Below are 15,938 nucleotides of genomic sequence, written 5' to 3' on the forward strand. Positions count from 1 at the left end.
AGTGCCCCATTTTTCATCACTGCTGCATTCCTGTTACCTTTAGTCGTCACGTATATTTCGTGTTCCCTCAGGTACTCGGTCCCATTGCTTATCCATACGCCCAGATACTTGCATTTATCTGTTATCTCTAGCGTGACCTCCTGTTTTCTAAGCTCACTACCTTCGTTGTCATTGAAAATCATGACTGCTGATTTTTCCTTACTGAATTTAAAATCTAACCTATCTCCCTCATTACCGCAGATGTCCATCAATCTCTGCAAGTATTCCTTGTTGTTTGCCATTAGCACTATATCATCTGCATACATTAATACTGGTAGTGCCTGGTCAATAAGTTTTGCTTGTTTGACTAAAGAGAGGTTGAAGCCCAGTCCACTTCCCTCTAATTTGGCCTCTAATCCTTGTAGGTACATCATGAATAATAACGGTGACAGGAGACACCCCTGCCTTAGCCCCCATTTTACCTCTGCAGGCTTGGATACCTGTTTTTCCCACTTATAGCTACCTTGTTACCTTTATAGATACCCTTTAAAAGATTAGTGACTACATGTTCCACGCCTAGTGTGTCCAGTATTCCCCACAATTCCTCTTGAACCACGCTATCGTGCGCTCCCTTGATATCCAAAAATGCTAGCCGCAGGAGCCTGTGTTCCTTTTCTGCTATTTGGATGCACTGTGTCAGTGAAAACAGATTGTCTTCTAACCTCCTGTGTTTCCGAAACCAATTCTGCAGTTCCCCCAGCACCGCGTCATCCTCCATCCATGCCTGCAGTCTTTCCTTTAAAATTTGCATCGCCAGCCTGTAGACCACTGATGTCACTGGTATAGGACGGTAGTTTTATGTCAGCTTTGTCCCCCTTTCCTTTATAGATCATGCTCATCCTGCTAAGTTTACATGCATCGGGAACTTTACCATCGATTATTATTTTGCTCACTGCCTCTCTTAAAGCCTGCTTAGACTTCGGACCTAATGTCTTTATCAGCATAATTGGAATGCCATCTGGGCCTGTTGATGTACTACTAGGAATCCTTTTCTCAGCCCTTTCCCACTCTCGTTGTGAAAATGGAGCCATTGCACCACTTGATTCGTCCTTGTATATTGTTGTGCATAAAGCACTTTTTTCTTGAAATTTTTCTGTCACCCTTGTTCTTATATATTCAATAGCTTCGTCCCCTTCTAGCCTAGCACCTTGGGCTGTAGTTATAAAACTTCGCTCTAGGCTCGTCTCATTTCTTAGGGAGTTTTGATGGTTCCAAAATTTCGCAGCTGCCTTTTTTATCTTTTTATGTACTTTAACCAGCCACTGAGCTCCCTTTCTTCTAATCTTTTCATTTATCTGAAGAGATGCATCCCTTCCACAGCTTAGAAAGGTTTCCCATTTTCTTTCAACATCATCTGTCGGTTCACCCCGCTGCTTAGCATGTCTGTGTTCCCTGGAGGCTTCCAGACGTTTTGCTATGGCTCTCTTAACTTCCTCATCCCACCAACTTTTGGGTTTGTGTCTTCTTTTCCGGGGTGACTTGTCACGCGTCTTAGCAAGCTCTAGCTCAAAGAGTCTGATTAGATTTGTGTATGTCCACACTGTCTCATTATCCTCCGTGATTACTTTCTCAATTTGTTTAGTGGCTATTTCAATTTGCCTTCCTGGATAAAAATTTTCCTGTAGTTGCTCATCATCCTTCCCACTTTCACTGCTCTTCCAAAACTTAGCTTGATACGTTTGTGATCACTACCCTGACTTCTGGAGTCACCTTCATGTATGTGCATTCCCCTGAGCTTATCATACATCCTATGTGACATCAGTGCATAATCTATCATCGACTGCAGCCTTCCTACCTCCCATGTTATTTGCCCTTCACATTTCTCGGTACTGTTGCAAATGATCAAATCAAACCTTTCACACATATACACGATCATCTTGCCTGTCGGGTTGGTATACCCATCTATATCTTCTATGTGCGCATTCATGTCTCCTAGTATAATTATCTCGCACTCTCTTCCTAACTCCTGAATGTCCTTTGATATACACTCTACCATTGTCTGGTTTTCCTCTCTGGCCTTTGCTCCCGTCCACAAGTACACGAAACCAAGAAGTGTCATTTGACCTGCCACTTTCTCTTTTAGCCATAAATGTTCCTTGCACTCCTGCTTGACCCTTTGCCAGTCTGTACTTTTATGAATGAATGCTCCAATACCACCCCCTTTCTGCTGCCTTCTGTTCTATTACAATATTCCCTCGCGTAGTCTGAATTGTTCGGAGGTTGTTCCATGTCCCTGAGATGTGTTTCTACAAAACCGTATACCATCGGCCTCTCTTCTCTTAGCTGTTCTTCTATCTCTTTCCACTTCAGCCTGTTCCTACCACCCTGCATGTTAATATACCCTATGTCTGAATGGGCTCGGCGCTCGTGGCTACGTCTATTTATGCCACGGACTCTACCTATCTTAGATATTGGTGCCACTTTGGAATCGTATCTGCCCATACCACCTGTCGAAAAGTCTCCCTGGTTGTTTTCCTCGTTACTAGCTATCCTGCACACCGAAAGGCTCGCTGCCCCCCCCCCCCCCAAAAAAAAGCTACTGCGCGTCCTGCAAGTCGCCAACCCACCTCATGACCTAGCCGCCCATCGAAGTGAATTCTGTCTCGTTGAAAACCACCCCACCTATGCACCTCTCTGTTTATTTCCACCACCTCAAAGCCTTTCTGTCGACTCATCCGCCATGTCTCTTGGTTTGCGTTGACAACCGCTGTTTGCAGGTTGCTATCACGCACCGGTACCTGCGGTATCGTGCATATCACTACCTGTACCTTAGGAGAAGTGGCGCGCATGTCATCGACGCCTTTCGCCAGTGTGGTTGCTAGTCCTGCTGTATCTTCATTTAAGACATCGTTTAAACCACCTGAAATTATCACGAGGTTTCGTCTATCAGCTGTAGTTTTGAGTTTTGCGCTCGCTTGCCTCATTACTGCTTCAAGCTTGCGTCCTGAGAACGCCCCTACTGCAACCCTCTTGTCACCTCTTACCCTCTCTTTGATGGCTTCTATGCTTCAATTTATATTCGAGTACCAAGCGATTATCACATGCTGTGACTTTTCAGCTGGAGCGTCCTGCACCTGGGGGCTACTTGCACCTGTGACGCCAGCTGCTTTGTCCCCTCCCAGCCCCACCACTACCTCGCTGAAGCTGGGCCTTGCGACAATTGAACCGGCTAAACCTGTATTTTCAAAACTTGCTTGCTCTTCCTTCTCCACTGTTCTGGTTGCGGGTTCCCTACTGTTCTCTCCGTAGGCCGCTTCTTTGTTCAGCTTCGCTAGTGCGTCCTCGGCGGACTTCAGTCTTTCTCCCATTGCCCTCGTTTTCTCTTTCTCTGTCGCCAACGCAGTCTCGAGCTCGGCGATTCTCATCAGCAGTTCACTCTGGGCAACCATCATTTTCTCCATTTTTTCCTCGACCTCACCTTGCCTACACTTCGCGTGTGCCTCTTCTCCATGCGCTTCTACGCTTGGGTCAACTTTCAAACCCACTCCAGATCCTGAGCACTTTACAGTCTTTTTAACCATGTCTTTCTGACACCAATTGTCCCTATACTCGATAATTACTAAAGTCGAGCCCTGCACTACGAAAAAAAAGAAAGTCTAAGCTCTACTACAAAAATTTGCGTGTTCATTGTACGCGCACCTCCCCCACGGGGTGGCAAAAGAAAAGAAACAACAAAAAATTCGAACACACACACCCGCACTAAGTAATGAATACCTGGTGACTGGTTCCCGGAAAAGCCGTACCATAAAATAAGTGCAACGAACATTTCAACCGCTGCCTTATAATTGTAAAGATAAGCTCAAAACATGCAAAAACACTTATCTGCGCAGTCGATCCGGAGCGCTCAAAAAACACGTCCATCCACCGTGACAGCCCGAACTGAACTCGCCTGGGTAAATCAGTGCCATCTAGCGGGGCCCAGTTGAACCAAAACACGTCTGCTCGCTCAAAGCCAGTGCAGGATATTGATCAACGGCTGTTGTTTCTGCTGCGGCTCCCCCTGCTTTCGTTTTGTTCGGCCGCGCAGTAAAGCCCGGCAACGTTGTGCACGGCAACGGTGACGTCAGACGGTATGGCGGTTAATTTTATGTGAGCTAACCCAATGGGGACCACTAAAACGTGGTGTTATTTCAAAATAAGCACTTTTTTGGCACAAAAGTAACACTACGAGGTTTCCGGATCGCTATTTCAACAATCAACGTCCACCTAATAGTTCACTTTAGTGTCCCTTTAATAGGATTGAACTTTGTGGTATTGTCACGGGGTTGTGACACGGTCGAGTGGAGCAGACTGGGTGTTCAGATATAACTGTTTATTCGTCCGAACTTGTGGCCACAAAAAAAAGAAAGCCCGATTACAGCAAGGCACTGGCACTGATTGCGGTGAACAGAGCGTCGGCCGTCGATCAACTGCTAAGCGGCGAAGCGCGTTAGTATTTACACAGTTGACATCGATTATTTTAGCGTTATCGCTAGCGGTGACGTAGGTTCCAAAGCTATCTGTAATATGTTCCCTAAGTGGCGTAATCTTAACAAAACGATCTACTGCAGTCCTGAAGCTTCTGGAACATTATAGGCATCGTTTGCGCAGAGAATTACTAAGAAATGGAAGAATAACAAAGCTTGAGGAGGAACTGTGACAGTATACATCCAGAAAAATGCTAACTGCGTCGTGTCGCCTATCTAGCACGGCCATGATGTTTGTCGGGGCGCGCGTAAGCGGGGAATGCTTCACATCCACTCGTGACAGGCGCGCGTCGCAGGGCTATTAGGAGCGAAGCTCCTGATGCCGTTCGTCGTGCGTCCGCGATGTTTTCGTCCGCGATGTTGTCGTGCGTCCGTGCGTCCGCGATGTAATAGGTATAGCCACCTCTCGTCCAGCCCTTGAAATGTCTGCTGGATGGCGCTACTTCTATATGATGAATAAGTGATGAAAAGATGTGAGATGGCGGTACTAGGAGTGCTCACTAGACGGACGGATGGACAGACAGACAAATGCACGAAATGGCGCACGGATGGACAGACAGGTGGATGCACGGATTGATGCATGGATGGACACACGGATGGACGGGCGCATGGACGGTCACACGGAAGGACACACGGACGGACGCACGAATGAACAGATGAACGGAAGCGCGGACGGACCGATGGACGCTTCGCCCCACTTATCGTTATTGAGTCCGCTGATGTGCTGTGTTTTTTTGTTTGAATGAACGCCATGTACAAGACCGACGCTTGGGCTAAGGACGTCACTTCGCGGTGTGTTAAGGTGTTGACAAAATCGCACTTGTATCGAAAACGCGCTGAAGTGAAAGACGCGTGGCAGTGTGCGTTGCAAGTGCTAAACGTGGAGGCAACAGTAATAATGAACTACCTTACCGCTCCAAAAGGGCGACACTACCCGCTGTTGAAGAGTGCTCCATGAGGTATGATAATATATATATATAGCCTACGACCTTCGCATAATGCGTTCGATGCTTTAACCACTGAGGTATAGTTAGAGCATCGAACGCTTTATCCGAAGGTCGTCGGTTAGATTCCCGCTCACGGCAAGTTATTTTTTCACCCACTTTTCTTTCTTCCTATTTACATTACATTGGTTTTAATAATTTCTCCTATACATTCCTTGGTAGTATTGTCTGTTAGATCTCATTAATATTGTGTCAAGACACGGAAAAACGAGCCCTTACGTATTATACACTTCTTTCCATTATCTCTTTCTCTTTATATATATATATATATATATATATATATATATATATATATATATATATATATATATATATATATATAAGGAAAAGAAGTGTATACCTAAGGGCTCGTTTTTCCGTGTTTTAACACAATATGAATGAGATCTGACGGACAGTAATTCCAAGCAATGTACAGGGGAAGTTATTGGAACCAGTAGAATGTAAATAAAAAGAAAGAAAAGTGGATGAGAAAATACCAGCCGTGAGCAGGAATCGAACCTACGACCTTCGAATAACGCGTTCGATGCTCTAACCACTGAGCTACCATAGCGGCCTTCCCTCCATCCACTGTTTGGGGTTTATATGTGAACTTAGAAGTAGGAGCGACAGTCAGCGCCATCTATAAGCCAAACGACGAGTGTGAAAACTCTCTTATGCGCATGTTTGGCGTCACGTAGCACGTGAACTTATTATGAGCGGGCAGCTGATTAATTGTCCCTCTTATACAACCTAAACCCACCAAGTCTGCCAGTACGAGACCCTCGTTCAATGAAATAAGGGAAAGAAGTGTATACCTAAGGGCTCGTTTTTCCGTGTTTTAACACAATATTAATGAGATCTAACAGACAGTAAGGCCAAGGAATGTACCGGGGAAGTTATTAGAACCAATGGAATGTAAATAGGAAGAAAAAAGTGGCGATATATATATATATATATATATATATATATATATATATATATATATATATATATATATATAATATATATATGTGTGTGTGTGTGTGTGTGTGTGCGCGCGCGCTTCACACTTCAAAAGCTCCACCTATGAAGCATGAAATTATTTTCACAACTATGCGTCATAGGCAGCAGAGTTTGTACAATGTGTGTGTAGGTGATAAAATTGCACGAATAGCAGAGAGAAAAAAAACAATTTATGGAACGTTGCGAATGAAAATGAAATTGGTACTGAAAATAACAGCAGTACATTGAAATACGAAGTCATAAAGTAAACATGACAGTGTAAATAAAGCAACAACATTGTTTCAGCCTTGCACATGCCCCACTATAGCTGCAACTTGGACAGTTAATTTTCCGTAGTAGGCCGAACATTGTGTAATTGGCCATCACATTACTTTACTCCGCCTTCGGAGCCGGCTTTTAGTTGTCCAAACAGGAGATCCACGATGGCGCTAAAGGTCATTCCCGATAATCCACCTTTTGTGACACGCAATTGAAGTAGAGTCTTTCGAATCTCAGTCTCGATGAGGTCCGGCGATTGCTTCTTTGCCATACGGACAATTTGAGATATTTGCACATCCGTACTGCTCTTCGCCACTTTTTCCTGGCACGACACCGAGAATACGACGTCTTTACATGTATTAGCAGATTTCTTAGAGTCGGGCCGTTCGTGCGCCTCTTTCACAGGCAACGGCGTTTCCGAACTCGAGCACTGCTTGTCCGCGTGCGTCAAACGCTGGGTTTTTGTTTCTACTGAACGTGTCAGGGCGTCGTTTTCCGGCCTGAAACTGGTAGGTAGATTCCCCTGGCGCAGCGGTGGCCTCGGCTGCTGCATACCGACCTCGTCATCGGCCCTGTTCTTGTAAATCAACTTCTGTTCCCTCGACGCAGTGCAGTTCCTTAGCTTGACCACATACTACGGGGTTGCTTCTCGAAGCCTTCCGAGTAGCTGTTCGGTCTTCAAGCGAAGCTGGTGTGCTTCGCTAACATGGTCCTGAAGGACATTTTCCAGCCATTATTTCAGCTGCTTGGCGTCTACGTTTCGACTTTGCAGGGTCAGCAGCATCTCTACCGACCCACTAGCGTTCAACGCACTTGTCTGCGTGTCGGCATCTGACGTTTCTTGCACAGCTTGTACACCTCGTGAACAGCAAGACCATGGTACTTTGAGAGAAGCGTCCCTGAGTCCATGTGCTTCTTCAGGTTCCTCTTCGATGGCTGACTCATAGCAGCTGCTGCTCGACGAGCTGCAAGGCTCATGCTCCGGTTCGCCGTCTTCCGCGTGCTGCAGTGCGCAATCGCTCGAGCCACTTGCACAGCGTCCATGACTCTGGTCGACGTGGGCTCGAGGCGAGCCTCTGCAGTCACATCCTCCACCGTGCAGGCCCTTGTCATACACAAGCGTGTACGCACCTTCTTGGGATAATTCGGATTCCGGGCCATGGTTTACACAGGCAGGGAAAGCCCCGGACGCATGGACCACGTGCTGAACCAGCGATGGGTTAAGTGCGTTCTGCAGGTCTTCTACAAGAGACGGTCCGTTGTTGTTCAGAGACTTTCGCGGCAGTCTTGAAATATCCACTGAGTCTGAGTAGACGAGAGCGTCCGACTGCGCTTTCTCCCGCGTGATGCGATTACCCTCGGAGTTAAAACGGCTTGCGTCTGACATAGATTTCTGTGTGCTGCTTTCCCATTCATTCCCGTCAATAGGCTCGATGCTGTCAGAGGACGATTCAGCTGCGCGCATATTGCTCAACCATAGCCTCCTATATTTTTTTGTGCCCGCGCATTAGCGCTAAATACATACGCGCCATCCGTCCCTTATAGTTTTGGCGCTCGCCGCCAGATGCCGCACCGATCCCATAATAACAGCAGACGACGCGGCCTATGCCAGCTTGCGTTTATGCGAAGTTCAGAAAAAGTGGGCGGAGAAACTTCACGAGCACAACCTCCAAAAGTTTTTTTATGATGTCCCGGGGTCGAGCACTTGAGTTTGTCACGTTTCTGTAGTATTTGCGCGGCGTTGTCAACGGCAGCCTTCAGTGGCTGATTCATCTTTCTCGCTCTTGCGAGGAAAACTTCCGCGTAATTCTTTAGAGAATTTAGAACCATTACGAGCTCAGTTGACGGATACAGGAGTACACCTGGGTGGATATCTCCACATTCAATCAGAACATGCTCCGCCGTTTCCTTATCTTTCCCGCAGCATGTGCATTGTTCTTCTTCTTTACTGAATCTTGCTTTATAACTACGCGTTCTAAGGCAACCCGATCTCGCTTCAAACAGTAAAGCGCTTCCCCTTGAATTATCGTAAAATGCCTCCCTCCTTATTTCATTTTTGCCCTTTCGGTAGTTACTCAAAGCCGGTTTTTTCTCCATAGCTGCCATCCATTCTCTCGTTTTGCGCCTCGGCGCTCCGCCAGGAGCGCTCGCATCCCATAATAGCTCGGGGGACGGCGCTGAGGGACCGACCGCTCGGGCACAAAGTTATAGAGGAGGCTATGGCTCAACGCTTTTTCTGCTTTCTCATCATTTGGGCAGAGATTGGATGCTGAACCTTTGGCACGATATTCAGAATCGTCGCGACGAAGACGTCCCTCACCTCTCTGCTGCACCTTGGGACGAGTGAACTGGCGCAGTGGGTCCACGTTCTAGCGGGATGGCTGGGTGCTGGGAGCCTTGCTTGTGGAACCAAAAGAAAACCTCGCCTTGGCCTTGATCTTCCTCCTTTCGGTGCGTTTGAGTGCAGCGTAGGTCAGCATCGATCTTCAGTCACTGGCCAGGCTTTGGTTGGAAAGATCGAGCTACGGGAGAGCTGGTGCTGGAAGGCACCTTCTGACGGTTGCCGTGGAACGATTTCGCCACGTGTAGCACGCGCAGCTAGCGCCTGAGATTGCCCACCGGGAGGCTATAATGGTGATGTTATGGCGGGTATCAAGGTGCAAAATAGAACTCTAGTGAACTAGAACAGTTCGCAATAGTTCGAACCTAAAAGTGTTTTTTATTCCTATGGTACAAAACTCTGGCGGTACCCGCAGGCAATGGTTTGCACTAGCTTCGATTTTGGTGACTTTAGACCGTAGGCAGAAATATAAAATGGAAAGCTAAAAAAGTGCTAGTGTGCAGTTGTACCGATCGGAAGAAGGCAATGAAGAAGTTTATAATTAGGCATGGACAAGTGAAGAAGAAGATTCCTCTTTCGAAGGGTGAGCTGCGTGAAATCTAGAGGGTGGCTCGAACACGCAAGTAGCTGGTCGTGCTTGCTCTAAGGTTTTGGCATAAGTTTGTGTAGTGGCTGAGGTTTCTTTGTCTTTATTAGGTGTTGCTATAGTGCTTTTACAGCTAAGTAAGCGCTTTTAGCGCTAGAAAGATCACTTAGATGCAGTTTTCTTCACCTGAACCAGGGGCTTGCCTCTGGTCTGCTTCACTTCCGCCACAGGAAATACCAGTGGATCAGTTTCTACGCAACGGCATTCCTGCAGTTCCTGTGGCCCTCGTCCCTAGCAATGACGGCTTCATTCGGATGAAGAATCCGAAAGTGATCCAGGCGGAGCTTAGAGCTGCGACGTCTCACTTTCACAGCATCACAGAGGTCCGCCAGTTCGGCAGAGGTGGTATTCCATGTTTTTCATCTGATCAGCTTTGTGTCCAAGACCCATTGAAGTGCTCGAGTTTCGTGACCAATCCGGTGAGTGCCTTTATTCCCCCGCATCTGGCATGTGTGAAAGGTATTGTTCGCGGTGTCGATGTTAACTTGACCCCGTCTGAGGTATTGGAGATGTTTGCCGTGACTGGTGCTTTTTCCGTTTATAGGTGTGCACGACTAGTAGAGAAGCAGAGGACGCCGACTGAGTCAGTAATTGTAACCTTTGCTGGAGCGAATCTCCCAAGCGAAATCAAGGCGTGGCCACTAATATACAGAGTGGAACCGCTATCACCGTGACCACTCCAGTGTAAGAAGTGCGGGCGATACGGTCACACTATTAAAGGATGCAGGTCAGAACTCAGATGCCGAGTGTGTGGTGACAACCACGAAACAAATTACTGCAAAGTTAAAGAAGAGAAATGTTGTCTCTGCAACGAACAACACTGTGAAGATAATCCTGATTGTTCAGAAAAGGCTCGAGAAATGCAAATTCTTGAAATTCTAGGGCGTAGGCGCTGTTCTCGACGAGAAGCCCTAGCGTAAATACAGACTAGAACTCAGGGGTATGCCAGTGTTGCAGCACGACATCTCTCGGAAATAAATGGGTCGATTTCCCTGAATATAGCGGAGGCCATTGAAAAGGCTCTAGAAAAAGCCATGGAACGACTGACTTCTAACCTTTGCGATTCTCTATCTAAATTTTTGGCTAACCAGATGACTCGCATATTTGGTACAACGGGAGAGTCAGGCCTAGTATCCCAACATGTTGAGAGTTCACGACCAATAGCTGACGGTGAATATGAAACTGCGCCATCGTATTATCCGCCCGCAGGAGCCTCTGCAATAGGCGTCCACAGCCAAAATGAGGAATTTGAAACCGCACCATCGTATTCTCCGTCTACAGCACCCTCTGCAGTAGATATACAAAGTGTAAGTGAGGGCAAAGCTGCATATACAATAGATTCCGATGACATGGATTTGGACCCTAGGTCCCTGAAGAGATCTAGATCCCCTGTGTCAAGGAAAACTAACTCATCGAAACAAACAAAGAACAAAAAGTATCTGAAAGAAAAGGAGAGCCTTTCAAAGAGGGATTTCTTGAAAGAAAGCATTCTAGAGAAAGCTATAGTGGAAGCAGCTCTTTCGAAACCATAGGGTCGCTTAAGATTCTCCATTGGAATTGCCGATCGATCCATTCTGCATCTATGGATTTGGTATACTTGACTTCTAAATTCGCTCCTGATATTATAGCATTACAAGAGACATGGCTATCTGTACATAATTTGTTCCATTTAAATAACTTCCAATCTTGTCGACTAGACCGCCCATCGAGAGGTGGGGGTCTAGCTCTCTTTATTAATAATAAAATTAGTATGAAAGTCAAATGCTCATACAAACATATGTCGCCAGAATGCGAAATTTTTGGCAGTAGACATTACACTGCCCAACTGCACTCCTTTCACTTTAGTTAATATGTATTTTCCGGATGGAGTTCAAGACACACAAAGTTCGGATCTAGCTACAAAATCGTGGTGCAAAGACAAAGTTTTAGTTTGAGACTTTAATTCCCACCACACGAGTGGGGGTTTCAGAACTGATCTTAGTGGGAAACGCTTCTGGGAGTGGACAATGGCTAATGACCGGACGTGCCTCAACGTCAGAACCCCTACATTTATTCGTAATCACTCCAGGTCGGCCTTAGATTTAAGTTTTGTCAGTTCAGCCATTACTACTTCTTCTTGGAAAGCGCTGGACTGTGGCACCAACAGTGACCACTTACCGAGAAGTTTTATAATTTCTTGTCCAATAATTCCATCTTGTTCAAATGTAAGAGTATTTGTAAATTACACTAAATTTAGGAATGACCTGAAGTCAGCATTGGCTTTTCACTCGGAAGAGAGCGATGATAAAAAAGCACTGAAAATAAACGCAGTCATTAAAAGATCCTACAAAAGAGCCGAATTTACTGTTGAATCAACAAAAAGAGTATATAGCCGTTGGTGGAATGATGAATGTACAAGAGAGCACCGACGACGTCAGGCAGCTTGGAAGCAGCTCTTACATAATCAATCCCCCCAAAACTGGGCCGATTATAAATTCATTGCTGCGGGCTTTAAAAGAACGGTAGCTCAAGCTAAACAAGAATATGACAAAAGACATTATGAATACCTGTCGAAGCCTAAACATTTGAAAGCACTGTTCCGATATATGAGAGCTCGGAAAATCTTGCCATCACCAGTTAATGCAGCTTGTGATAATCTGTCGGCACAAGAAATGACCACTACCTTAGAGGCAATAGGTAAAGGTCTGGAAAGCAGATTCACTTCAGTAGTGCCAAACAGCTGGCACAAGTCTACGACAAAGTCTGACTTTGAAGAAGTGACACAGACTGAAGTATCCAACGTGATTAAACATTTACCCTGTGCATCTCCTGGCCCAGATGGAATCACAGTACCCATGAATAAAATTCTGTTCAATTTATCGCCTCGAGACGTCACCAATGTTATTAACTACTCCTTAAAAAACTCATGGGTGCCGCAGGATTGGAGGATAGCAAAGGTGGTTCCTGTACTAAAAAATCCGGGTGGAGGATTAACAGTCAATAATATCAGACCAGTCTCTCTAACATCTAACATGGTCAAACTAGTAGAGAGGGTTCTACATAGCCGAGTAAGTATCTGGATGGCAGACAATTTAGTAATAAAACCGAACCAAATCGGCTTTCGTAGTGATTTCTCTATTTGGTGTGCCCATGCTGATTTAGAGAGCCGAATACAGCTCGCGCGTAAAAGAGGGCAATACGCTGCTTTAGTAACGCTTGACATAGCCAAGGCGTATGACAGTGTGGAGCACTTCATATTGTTAAATACGCTAGAGAGATTGAACTTCCCAAGATATTTTATTGAGTGGATGGCAGAATTCTTAAAATCAAGAGAATTCTACTGCGTCAAGGATGGATGTTCCTCATCTAGATTTAAACAAACGCGCGGAGTTCCCCAAGGAGCAGTCTTATCTCCAATATTATTTAATGCTTTAATGAGCACAATTCCAACAGATCAAGAAGTTACTGTCTACATTTATGCTGATGACATCGCATCTTTGCTGCTGACTATGATATTTACTCACTACAACTTAAATTACAAAGATATATTAACATGGTAGAAATTTGGTTGCAGTCGATTTCGTTATCGTTAAATGTCAACAAAAGCGCGCTCATGGCGTTCCCGCTTGCAGAACCAATTTCAATTTAAATTCTATATAAACAGGAACCCATCCAGCAAGTAGACTCTATAAAATATTTGGGAATCATTTATAATGACAAACTTAACTGGAGTCCACACATAGAGTATATAACTACCAAAGCACAGTGGTCTTCAGGCTTACTACACAAGCTAAGTAACCGGAAATATGGGTTACGGAGGCACACCTTGATAAAGTTGTACAAGATTTATATGCGCCCTATCATGGAATTCAGCTGCATCTTATTCTCGGGTGGCCCTGCTTATAAAACGAAACCTCTAGTTGTCTTGGAGCGATAAGCACTGCGAATGTGTCTGGGACTCCCTAGATTTGTGGCTATCAACGTACTGTACCAGGAAGCGCGCCTGCCTACACTACTTTGTCGATTTCGAATTTTGATCGTACAAGCATTTTTAAAATTTTATAGCCTACCGGCAAGAAGATCTCAATATGCTTTTATCGCAAACCCAGACACCTTCTTTCTTGCTCATTGGCCACGGTTTCACACACCTCAGATAATGTTTGTACAAAAAATCTACAAAGTATAAATGTGAACATTAGAAATGTAATTGAGACTAATGACTCGAATTGTCATGTTATTATTGAGTATGATGATATATTCCCCCAAAACGCCAAATTACAATCTAGCAAATTTTAAATAACATATTATTAGATTACTTGGAGCATGCAGAAACTAAAAATATAATAGCCACAGATGCTTCCGTAAATAATCAAAAGGCAGGTGTAGGCATTGCCTCTGATTCGCTTGACTGGTCCTTTTCAGTGAGACTGCCTGATTTTACTCCAGTTTTTAAAGCGGAGCTCTTGGCGATTATTTTAGCTCTTCGAAAACTTCCATCAAATCAAAACAACGCAGTCATAATGACGGATTCTCTTTCAGTTTGTGCAGCTCTGACAGCTTCAGAGAACTCTCGAATTCTAAGCACATTCAAAACATTAGTACCCCCGCAGTTGAGACTCCTGAGATTACTATGGGTTCCGGGACACTGTGGATTAAGATTAAATCAATTGGCCGATTCCTTAGCACGAGCCGCACTTGAAGAGCCAGTTTTGTCCATACTGCCAGATGAGGAATATATCACGGCAATAAGATATCGAAAATCAGCAATCTCCACTGATACGATAGAAAAAGTAACTACATGGACAGACTATAACCACCTCATGTTTCCATGGCAACCCCACTGGAGTCAGTCCAGAAAGCTCGAAGTCTTAATTACTAAATTTCGATGTCGTGTCCCCCCCCCCTCCCTAAACCTGCATCTACACAGAGCTGGTCAGACAACATCACCCCTCTGCGCATTCTGCGGAGAAATGGAATCACTAGATCATTATTTTTTGTATTGTCGCCGCTACGATATACTTAGAAAAAGGCTACTAGTTATGCCATTTCGGAAAATAGGCCTTAGATTGACGGCGGAAACGGCGCTAAGCTTTGGTGCCTCAGTTTTGGGCATTGCCACAGGGATGCTTTCAATGCCGTTTGCGATTATAATCAAGCAACCAAGCGTATACCTTTGTGATCTTAAATAAAGAAAATATTTATTACTCCCAAGGGCAAAGTGAAGTAAACGCAGCTGAGTAGTAATCATAACACCTCAAATCTCAAAATTGCTCAACTTGATTTTTTTTCGTTTGCTCTATTTATGTTGTTTTTATTTTTACATTAGTCTTATTATATACCAATTCATTACATATAGTTAAAATGATCACAGAAAAACTGCACTACACTTTCTTGGCCAATGCCCCTGAGTGGGTATGAGCCAACATCCCAGGGAAACAAAAAAAAAACAAAAAAAGGTCCGTTGAAAAAACGTGCGCTCGTTGACATGAATCTAGCGAGAAAACACTGCTAAAACACAGAGTAGGCCGAAAAGTCAATACGGACGCTAAATTCCGACAGTTTCGCACAGGAACAATGTTCGAAGTTTGTGATATTTCGGCTGCGAATAAGCTATTTAAATGAATTAAAAACCAACTGGAAGTTATTGCTTGTTCGTTTTTGTTACTGCCTCTTTCCTGGAAAGCTTTCGCATCTATATCTAGCTAGGTTGATTTTGGATTATTAACTACTGACAAACGGGGCCTATTATCATAATTATCGTCCGTCATGGTGCACGGCTGCTGACCCGCAGGTAGCATGTTCGATCCCCATTATGGCCGTGACATTTCAACGATGGCGAAATGCTACAGGCCCGTGTATTGCGTCAAATATCGTGGTTTTCGGACGTAATACCCCGGATGTTATTAATAAATTATGAAATAGTGGAAGGTGTCATCCAATTTATTTGTGTGATAATGTGATTCGAGTACCCTTCACCTTTTATCTGAACATCATTGAGCGGATGGAGAAATTTCACGGAAATAATTAGCTGGTCCCAAAAGCCGTCGTTAGAGAATTAGCACTGCAATAATTTCGACTGCGACCGACGAAACTAGGTCATGTAGAGCAAGTGCGCTTCTCTGTTATGCATTTATACCTTCTCTGCTCTGTGCATGTGTCCTCTTGTGTCTCTCTGTTCTCAACTTTGGCGAATGTGTCGATGGCGTGAGCGTACCCTGTACACG

The sequence above is a fragment of the Rhipicephalus microplus genome, chromosome 1 (genome assembly GCF_043290135.1).
Source record: "Rhipicephalus microplus isolate Deutch F79 chromosome 1, USDA_Rmic, whole genome shotgun sequence".
Taxonomy (NCBI): domain Eukaryota; kingdom Metazoa; phylum Arthropoda; class Arachnida; order Ixodida; family Ixodidae; genus Rhipicephalus; species Rhipicephalus microplus.